Source organism: Lutra lutra, chromosome 2 (assembly GCF_902655055.1).
Source record: "Lutra lutra chromosome 2, mLutLut1.2, whole genome shotgun sequence".
NCBI lineage: Eukaryota > Metazoa > Chordata > Mammalia > Carnivora > Mustelidae > Lutra > Lutra lutra.
In genome coordinates this window covers 100,603,764-100,615,086 of record NC_062279.1, presented here as the reverse complement: position 1 = coordinate 100,615,086, position 11,323 = coordinate 100,603,764, and positions in this window count along the sequence as shown.

Below are 11,323 nucleotides of genomic sequence, written 5' to 3'. Positions count from 1 at the left end.
AAAATTTTGATGAAGGCTTCTAGAATGAAGCTGCCCATTTTTTTTTTTTAAAGATTTTATTCATTCATTTGACAGACAGAGATCACAAGCAGGCAGGGAGGCAGGCAGAGAGAGAGAGGAGGAAGCAGGCTCCCTGCTGAGCAGAGAGCCCGATGCAGGGCTCGATCCCAGGATTCTGAGACCATGACCTGAGCCGAAGGCAGCGGCTCAACCCACTGAGCCACCCAGGCGCCCCGAAGCTGCCCATTTTTTTGATGAAGAAAGCAAATGTGATTAGCAGTATCCCTTTTTTCCTCCTTCTCCCCTTTGCCTGTTTAAACATCGTTGTAAAACCTGGAGTTGGGACATTCATCTTGGACCCAATGGTAACAATTATGGGAAAGGCTAAGGAACCTTCTGAAACCCTAGCCTTGATGTCTTCATGCTGCTGAACACATGCAGGAAAATGTCTACCTCCAAATTCTGATTATCTTCGGAAGAAAATAACCCCTAACTGTTAAGTTCGTCCCGAGTCAGGTTTTCAATTACTTGCCCTTGAATCCATTTCAAACTAATATACTTCTTAGACTTCGTAATCCCCACACTGAAATTTGAACTTGAGCCCCATTACCTGGTGTGCTCCTTCCTCGTGGAAGCCCGCCAAATATCAAATGCCATCATGCTGATGTGAGAAATGAGAAAGTGAAAAAACAAAATGAGCTACTAACGTATTTCTGGGAGAGACACCAAAGTTCCTTTATTGTGACAAAGGCTACCCAGCAATGAAAACATGGACATCACAAGACATGGAAGCAAGAGAATTTTTTCTCCTCTGACTCCTGAACAGATAGTTCTACAGCTTATAATTGTTCATGTTATTGCCTTACATGTACCCTTTAATATTCTGTTAAACCTCAAGGTTATATTGACCTTTAATATGTTTATTATGTTTAATATTATGTTAAATTATGTTGAACTTTGACTTAAATCTCTCACCATAAGGGAGTGTCTTACTGTGCCAAGACCTTGTTTTGTATGTATCTAGTCTCCCCAGTACCTAACACTGCAATACACATGGTAGGGGAGGAGTAAATATTATTCTGAAACTTAATCTTGTGCAATTTAGACTTTTACAATCAGCAATAGAACACACTGGTGTGATCAAATTTCATCATGTCCATTACCCTGAGAGTAAAGTTTAAGCTCACAAATGAGTCGTCTTGCCTCTCTGGGTCTACATTTCCATTCAAATCTGCAGCTCTCCACTGATCATTGAAGAGACAATAATTCTTGTGAAATAGCCAAAAATTATTATTTTCCCTAAAACAGTTCCTAAAAAGAATTACATCTCTTTCTAGTTTGGTAAGTGAAGAAAAAGTGAGGAATTCTAACTGAATGATAGTTCATATATGAAAAATTAGTATTAAATAAAGAAGAAATAACTTTGAAACTGATTTTCTTTCTATTCTTTTCTTCTCAGTACAAACTAGTCCATCCCCTGGGCAACTTGGAAGCTGGGAAACTAGAAAAAAATGACTCATAAATTAAACATTAAATGAGAAGTAAATCATTAACAGTCTGAAGAAGTCACAGTATATTCAGTTATTTCCTTTCATTTGGGGAAGGGGGAGATTTATATAATACATTTCCAAAATTTGAAGACTGATAACACCTTGGGACCTAGCTATCATGATTACATGATCTGCATTGCTTCAGAAGTAGAAATCTCTGCAACTTTCTGGGTGAGCAAATGTCTTACAGCTCTTCCCACAAGTTAGGAAAGAAATAAGAAGGGAAGGAAGAGCTACAGTGCTTCCAAGTGGGACAAAATCTCATGACTAAAAACCCCTCCTTCCCCTGACCAATCTTCTAGATATACTGGGGTTGTTGTAGGGCCAATAGTTAATAATATTCCAGAAGAAGGAAGCACTGGCCCAAATTGTTATAGCAGTCCTTAAGGTCTCTTTGTTATACTTTTGGAACTATAAAAACTGTTGGTTAAATGCTCTCCTTAAACTCCTTTACACAGTGATGTCTGGCTGGCTCAGTCAGAAGAGCATATGACTCTTGCTCATGGATTGGAAAAACAAACGTCATTAAAATATCTATGTTGTCCAGAGTAATCTACACATTCAATGCAATCCCTACCAAAATACCATTGACATTTTTCAAAGAGCTGGAACAAACAATCCTAAAATTTGTATGGAACCAGAAAAGACCCCAAATCAACAGAGAAATGTTGAAAAAGAAAACCAAAGCTGTTGGCATCACAATGCCTAATGTCAAGCTATATTACAAAGCTGTGGTCCTCAAGACACAATGGTATTGGCACATAAACAGACATATAGATCAATGGAACAGAATAGAGAACCCAGAAATGAACCCTCAACTCTGTGGTCAACTAATCTCCAACAAAGCAGGAAATAATATCCAATGGAAAAAAGACAGTCTCCATAAATGGTGCTAGGAAAATTGGACAGCCACATACAGAAGAATGAAACCAGACCATTCTCTTACACCATACACAAAAATAAACTCAAAATGCATGAAAGATCTCAACGTGAGACAGGAATCCATCAAAATCCTATAGGAGAACATGGGCAGAAACCTCTTTGACCTGCGCTGCAGCAACTTCTTACTAGACATGTCTCCAGAGGCAAGGGAAACAAAAGCAAAAATGAACTATTGGGAGTTCATCAAGGCAAAAAACTTCTGCACAGCAAAAGCAACTGTCAACAAAACTAAAAGACACCCTATGCAATGATAGAAGATATTTGCAAGTGACAGATCAGATAAAAGGCTGGTATCCAAGAACTATCCAAAGAACTTATCAAACTCAACACCCAAAAAAACAAAAAATCCAGTCAAGAAATGGGCAGAAGACATATACAGACACTTCTGTTCATACATACAAATGGCCAACTGTATTTCTACCAACTGTATTTCTACCAACAGTCTCTTCAAAGCAATCTAAACTTTTTCTATCTTATGTCACAAAATTCTCCCATCCTCTACTCATTGCCAAATCCAAAGCCACTTCCTCATTTTTAGGCATTTATTAAAGGAAAACCCCACTTCTCTATACAAAAATCTGTATTTATGGGGAGCTTGAGTGGCTCAGTCAGTTAAGTGACTACTTTCAGCTCAGGTCATGATCCCAGGGTTCTGGGATCAAGTCCCATATTGGCGGGGGGTGGGGAGGGAGGTCTTTGCTCAGTGGGGAGTCTGCTTCCCACCCCTGCTCCTGCTCTCTCTTTCACTCACTCTCTTTCAAATAAATAAACAGAATCTTTTTTTTTAATTTGTATTTGTTTCCTTGGGCTACTGTAATAAATCACCATAGACTGGATAACTTAAAGCAACAAAAATTCATTCTTTCACAATTCTAAATCTAGAAGTCCAAAATCAAGGGTTCAGAAGATTTAGTGACTTCTGCAGGCTTTAAGGGAGAATCTATCCCTTTCCTAGGTTTTGATGGTTCTCAGTATTCCCTCAAATTCCTTGAATTGTTGTGAGATCACTGCAATCATTGTCTGTTTCCATTTTCTCATGGCCTTCTCACCTGCATGCACATCACTCTATTGTATCTTCTTATAAGGACACATGCTCATACTGAATTTAGGCCTTATCCTAATCCAGTATTACCTCATTTTAAGTATACATCTGCAAAGACCCTTGTCTTTGTCCAGGGTGCTCTAACAAACACCATCAACGAGGTCGAGTTTTTTTTTTTTTAACCTTTTTACTTAGATAAATTTATTTTATTTTATTTTATTTTTTAAAAGATTTTATTTATTTTTTTAAATTTATTTTAAAGGAAGAGAAAGAGAAAACAGAGGGAGAAGCAGACTCCCTGCTGAGCAGAAAGCCCAATGTGGGGCTCAATCCCAGGACCCTGGTAATGACCCCAGTTGAAAGGCAGACACTTAACCAACTGAGCCATGCAGGCATCCCTAGATAAATTTATTTTGAAAGACATATTTCTTTGAACATTTTTAAATTCAATTAATTAACATGTAATGTATTCTTAGTTTCAGAGATAGAGGTCAGTGATTCATCAGTCTTATCTAATACCCAGTGCTCATTACATCGCATGCCCTCCTTAATGTCCATCAGCCAGATACCCATACCCACAAACTCTTCCCATCCAGCAGACCTCACTTGTTTCCTATTATTAAGGGTCTCTTATAGTTTCTCTCCCTCTCTGATTTCACCTTGTTTTATTTTTCCTCTTTTCCCCTATGATCCTCTGTTTTGTTTCTTAAATTCCACATATTGGTAAGATCATAGATAATTCTCTTCCTCTGATTGACTTATTTCACTTAGCACAATATCCTCTAGTTCCATCCATATTGTTTCAAATGGCAAAATTTCTTTGATGGCTGCATAATATTTCATTGTGTGTGTGTGTGTGTGTGTGTGTGTGTGTGTGTGTGTGTACCACATCTTCTTCATTCATTCATCTCTTGGTGGATATCTGGGCTCTTTCCATATTTTGGCTATTATGGACATTGCTGCTATAAACATTGGGGTGCACATGCCCCTTCAGATCATGACATTTGTATCTCTGAGGTAAATACCCAGTAGTGTAATTGCTGAGTCATAGGGTAGCTCTATTTTCAACTTTTTGAGAAACCTCCATACTGTTTTCCAGAGTGCAATTCCAGAATGCACCAGCTTGCATTTCCACCAACAGCGTAGGAGGGCTCCCATTTCTCCACATCCTTGCCGACATCTGTCATTTCCTGACTTGTTCATTTTAGCCATTCTGACTGGTGTGAGGTGGTATCTTATTGTGGTTTTGATTCATACTTCATTGATACCAAGTGATGTTGAGTACTTTTTCATGTCTTTTGGCCATCTGGATGTCTTATTTCCAGAAATGTCTGTTCATGTCTTTGCCCATTTCTTGATTGGATTATTTGTTCTTTGAGTGTTGAATTTGACAAGTTCTTTATAGATTTTGGATACTAGCCATTTATCAGATACTTCATTGGCAAATATCTTCTCCCATTCTGTTGGTTGTCCTTTGGTTTTGATGACTGTTTCCTTTGCTATGCAAAAGCTTTTTATCTTGATAAAGTCCCAATAGTTCAATTTTGCCTTTGTTTCCCTTGCCTTTGGAGATACAGCTAGCAAGAAATTGCTGTGGCCCATGTCAAAGAGGTTGCTGTCTTTGTTCTCCTCAGGGATTTTGATAGATTCCTGTCTCACATTTAGGTTTTTCATCCATTTTGAGTCTACTTTTGAGTATAGTGTAAGGAAATGGTCCAGTTTCATTTTTCTGCATGTGGTTGTCCAATTTTCCCAACACCATTTGATGAAGAGACTGTGTTTCTTCCATTGTATACTCTTTCCTGTTTTGTCGAAGATTAGCTGACCAAGAGTAGAGGGTCCATTTCTGGGTTCTCTATTCTGTTCCATTGATCTATGAGTCTATTTTTGTGCCAGTACCATGCTATCTTGATGATGACAGCTTTGTAATAGAGCTTGAAGTCAGGCATTGTAATGCCACCAGCTTTGGTTTTCTTTTTCAACATTTTCCTGAAGATTCAGGGTCTTTTCTGGTTCCATACAAATTTTAGAAAGGTTTGTTCCAGCTCTGTGAGTAAAATTGATGTTATTTTGATAGGGATTTCATTGAATGTATAGATTGCTCTAGGTAGCATACACATTTTAACAATATTTGTTCATCCAATCCATGAGCATGGAATGTTTTTCCATTTCTTTGTTCCCCCCTCAATTTCTTTCATGAGTGTTCTATAATTTTCTGAGTATAGAACTTGCCTCTTTGATTAGGTTTATTCCTAGGTATCCTATGGTTTGGGGTGCAACTGTAAATGGGATTGACTACTTAATTTCTTATTTCTTCTGTCTCATTGTTAGTGTATAGGAATGCAACTGATTTCTGTGCATTGATTTTATACCCTGCCACTTTGCTAAATTCCTTTGTGAGTTCTAGCAATTTGGGGATGAAGTCTTCTGGGTTTTCCAAATAGACTATCATGTCATCTGCAAAGAGTGAGAGTTTGACTTCTTCTTTGCCAATTTGGATGCTTTTATTTCTTTTTGTTTTCTGATTGCTGAGGTTAGACATCTAATACTATGTTTAACAGCAGTGGTGATAGTGGACATCCCTGTTGTGTTCCTGACCTTAGAGAAATAACTCTCAGGATTTCCCCATTGAGAATGATATGGGCTGTGGACTTTTTATAGATGACTTTTATGATACAGAGGTATGTTCCCTCTATCCCTATACTGTGAACAGTTTTAATTAAGAAGGGATGTTGTATTCTATCAAAAGTTTTTTCTGCATCTATTGAGAAGATCATAGGGTTCTTGTCCTTTCTTTTACTAATGTGGTATACCACACTGATTTTCAGATGTTGAACCACACTTGCAGCCCAGGAATAAAACCCACTTGGTCGTGGTGAATAATCTTTTTAATGTACTGTTGGATCCAGTAACTAGTATCTTGGTGAGAACTTTGTGTTCATTTCATCAGGGATATTGGTCTGTAAGTCTCCTTTTTAGTGGGTCTTTGTCTGGTTTTAGGATAAAGGTAATACTGGCCTCATGGGTTTGGAAGTTTTCCTTCCATTTCTCTCTTTTGGAAAAGTTTCAGAAGAATAAGTATTAATTCTTCTTTAAACATTCAGTATAATTGCCCTGGGAACACATCTGGCCCTAGGCTATTGTTTGTTGGAAGATTTTTTTATTACTGCTTCAATTTCTTTACTGGTTATGGGTGTGTTCAGGTTTTATTTCTTCCTGGTTCAGTTTTGGTAATTTATATGTTTCTCATAATGCATCCATTTCTTCCAGATTGCCTAATTTTTTGGCATATAGTTGCTCATAGTATTCTCTTATAATTGTATTTTTTTGGTGTTGGTTGTGATCTCTCCTCTATCATTCACGATTTTATTTATTTGGGTCCCTTCTGTTTTCTTTTTGATAAGTATGGCTAAGGGTTTGTCAATCTTACTAATTCTTTCAAAGAACAAGCTCCTAGTTTCATTGATCTGTTCTACTGTTCTTTTGGTTTCTCTTTCATTGATTTCTGCCCTGATCTTTATCATTTCTCTTCTCCTCCTGGCTTTAGGCCTTATTTGCTGTCCTTTCTCCAGCTCCTTTAGGTATAGAGTTAGGTTGTGTATTTGAGACATTTCTTGTTTCTTGAGGAAGGTTGTATTGCTATATACTTCCCTCTTAGGACTGCCTTTGCTGCATCCAAAGATTTTGAACTGTCATGTTTTCAATTTTATTTATTTCCATGAATTTTTCAAATTCTTTTTTAATTCCCTGGTTGACCCATTCATTCTTTAGTAGGATGCTCTTTAGTCTGTATGTATTTGAGTTCTTTCCAACTTTCCTCTTGTGATTGAGTGCCAGTTTCAAAGCATTGTGGTCCAAAAATGTGATATGATTTGTGACCCAGGATGTGACCTATTCTGCAGAATGTTCCATGTGCACTCAAGAATGTATATTCTGTTGCTTTAGGATGGAATGTTCTGTATATATCTGTGAAGTTCATCTGGGCCAGTGTGTCATTCAAATCCCTTATTTCCTTGTTGATCTTCTGCTTAGATGATCTGTCCATTGCAGTGACGGGGGTGTTAAAGTCACCTACTGTTATTTTACTTTATTGATGTGTTTCTTTGATTTTGTTATTAATTGGCTTATATAATTGGCTGCTCCCATGTTAGGGGCATAGATATTTACAGTTGTTAGATCTTGTTGGATAGAACCTTTAATTATGGCACAGTGTCCTTCCTCCTCTCTTATTACAGTCTTTGATGTAAAATCTAATTTGTCTGATTTAAGGATTGCCACCCCAGCTTTTTTTTTTGATGTTCATTAGCATGATAAATTGTTCTCCACCCCCACACTTTCAATCTGGCTGTGTCCTTGGGTCTAAAATGAGTCTCCTGCAGACAGCATATGGATGGGTCTTGCTTTTTTATACAATCTTCTGATTGGGGCATTTAGCCCATTACATTCAGAGTAACTATTGAAAGACATGAATTTAGTGCCATTGTATTGTCTGTAAGGTGACTGTAAGTCTCCTTTTTAGTGGGGTCTTTGTATACTTTCTCAGTTCCTTTCTGGTCTATGTTACTTGGGGCTCTCTCTTTGCTTAGAGGATCCCTTTTAATATTTCTTGTTAAGACTATTTTGGTGACAACAAATTTGTTTGGTTTCTATTTGTCCTAGAAGCTTTTTATCTCTCCTTCTATTTTCAATGACGTTCTAGCTGGGTAAAGTATTCTTGGCTGTATATTTTTCACATTACCGCCCTGAATATACCATGCTAATCCTTTCTGGCCTGTCATGTCTCTGTGGATAGGTCTTCTGCCAGTCTAATATTTCTACCCTTCTAGGTTATGGACCTCTTGTCCTGAGCTGTTTTCAGAATTTTCTCTTTGTCTCTGAGACATGCAAGTACCACTATTATATGATGGGGTGTTGACCTATTTTTATTGATTTTGAGGAGGTGTCTCTGTGCCTCCTGAACTTAGATGCCTGTTTCCTTCCCCAGAGTAGGGAAGTTCTCTTCTATAATTTGCTCCAATATATGCCCCCTCTTTCCTCTTCTCCTGGAATCCAAATTATTCTAATATTGTTTCACTTCATGGTATCATGTATCTCTCAAATTGTCTCCTTGTGATCCAGTAGTTGCTTATCTCTTTTCTTCTTGGCTTCTTTATTCTCCATCATTTTATCTTCCCTGTCACTAATTCTCTCTTCTGCTTCATTTATCCTAGTAATTTGAGCCTCCATGTTTGATTGCATCTCATCAATAGCCTTTTTTATTTTGACTTAGATTTTAGTTCTTTTATTTCTCCAGAAAGGGATTATCTAGTGTCTTGTACTATTTTTTTCAAGCCTAGGTATTTTCTTTATAATTGCTATTCTGAACTATAGTTCTGGCATCTTACTTATGTCCGTACTGATTAGTTGTCCCTGACAGTCAGTACTGCTTCTTGTTCTCTTTTTTGAGGGGAGTTTTTCCTTGTCATTCTTGCAGAAAGTGGTCACTTTTCTATTTTTAGAGTTGCAGCTATTCTTTTCTTAGGTCTCTGGTTGAGTTCACATGTGTTCAGAATGCTTTGACAGCTATCTAGATTAATTCCTGGGGCCAGACAAAACTAAGGTCTCCTACTCCTCCGCCATCTTGGACCCTCTCAACTAAGTTATTTAAACAACACGTTTATCTCTCATAGTTCTGGAGGCTGAGAAGTTCAAGATCAGGGTGCTAGCAGATTTGGTACCTGGTTCAGGCCTGCTTCCTAATTCATCGATGGCCATTCCCCTAATATGTCATCATTGCAGACAAGGTAAGAGAATTCTCTGGAGTTTCTTTTAAAAGGGGGCACCACTGTCATGACCTAAGTAGACCCCATAGGCCCTACCTCATATACCATCATATTGGAGATTAGGTCTCAATTACGAATTTTGAGAAGACTCAAACATTCAGTATCTAGCAACCCTATTTCCAAATAAGGTCACATTCTGAGGTTCTGGATAGCCAAGAGGTTTGAATGTTATTTAAGCCAGTATATATTGTAAGTACATATTTAATTTTATTAGAAACTGCCAAACTTTTTTCCAGCATGGCTGTACCATTTCATGTACCCACCAGTGATGCATGTGTGATCTAGTTTTTCCACATCCTTGTTAGCACAGTATTATCACTATTTTTAGTTTTAGCTGTTCTAATGGTGTATAGTTCTAATAGGTATATATAATATGGTTTTAGCTTGCATTTCCCTAATGGCTAATGATGCTGAACTCTTCTTTAGTGAAATATCTTTTTATGTATTTTGCTCATTTACTGTTGAGTTTTGAGTTTTTTTATGTATTCTAGATATAAGGCTATAGTCGATTATATGGTATTTTTGTTTGTTTGTTTGTTTTGATGATGTCATTACAACCACATTCTCCCAATCTGTATCTTTTGATTCTTTTAATAAGATCTATTACAAAGAAAAAATTTTAATTTTGACAAAGTCCAATTTACATTATTTTCCTTTTATGGATTATGATTTGATGTCATGTTTAAGAACTTTTTATCAGAGGGTGCCTGGGTGGCTCAGTAGGTAAAAGCTTCTGCCTTCGGCTCAGGTCGTGATCTCAGGGTCCTGGGATCGAGCCCCACATCGGGCTCTCTGCTCAGCAAGGAGCCTGCTTCCTCCTCTCTCTCTCTGCCTGCCTCTCTGCCTACTTGTGATTGCTGTCTGTCAAATAAATAAATAAAATCTTAAAAAAAAAAAAGAACTTTTTATCAAACCTGAAGTCCTGAAGATATTCTCCCATGTTTTCTTCTAATAGTTTTTTGTTTTTGTGTTTATATCCATGGTCCATTTTGAGTTAATTTTCTATATAGTGTATGGCTTAGGTTGAGGTTCACTTTTTTGCTTATTAATGTCTAATTGACCCAGGAACCATTTGTTGAAAAGATTACTCTTCTTCCATTGAATTGCTTTTATACTTTGTCAAAATGGACATATTTGTGTTGCTCTATTTTTGGATTTTCTATTCCATCTGTGTGTCTATTGACACCTGTGTGTCTATTCATCCACTAATACCATACCATTCTGATTACTGTAGCTAGAAGGTAAGTACTAAGATCAGGTAGAGTAAAACTCCCCACTTTAATTCTTCTTTTTCAAAATTGTTTATTCTAGTTTCATTGCTTTTTCATATAAATTTCAGAATAATCTTATTTATGTCTACAAAAAGTTGCTGGAATTTAATAAGAATTTTGCTAAATGTGTAGATAAATTTGGAGAGAATGACATCTTTACTATATTACTTCAAAACTTTTAAAAATTCAATTTTCATCCCACAATGCCTGCCCAAAAATTACTCCTAGAAATGGAGGCTTTTATAGACATTTTTGCATTCTTTTTCCTTGACTTCCTTTTTTACTGTCTTTGCATATGACATTTAAAATGAAAGTTTAGAAAAAGCATACTCATCCTGGATCAAGAAGATGTGGTATATATACACAGTGGAATACTATGCAGCCATCAAAAGAAATGAAATCTTGCCATTTGCAATGACATGGATGGAACTAGAGGGTATCATGCTTAGTGAAATAAGTCAATCAGAGAAAGACAACTATCATATGATCTCCCTGATATGAGGAAGTGGAGATGCAACATGGGGGGGTTAAGAGGGTAGAAGAAGAATAAATGAAACAAGATGGGATTGGGAGGGAGACAAACCATAAGTGACTCTTAATCACACAAAACAAACAGGGTTGCTGGGGGGAGGAGGGTTGGGAGACGGGGGTGGGGTTATGGACATTCGGGAGGGTATGTGCTATGGTGAGTGCTGT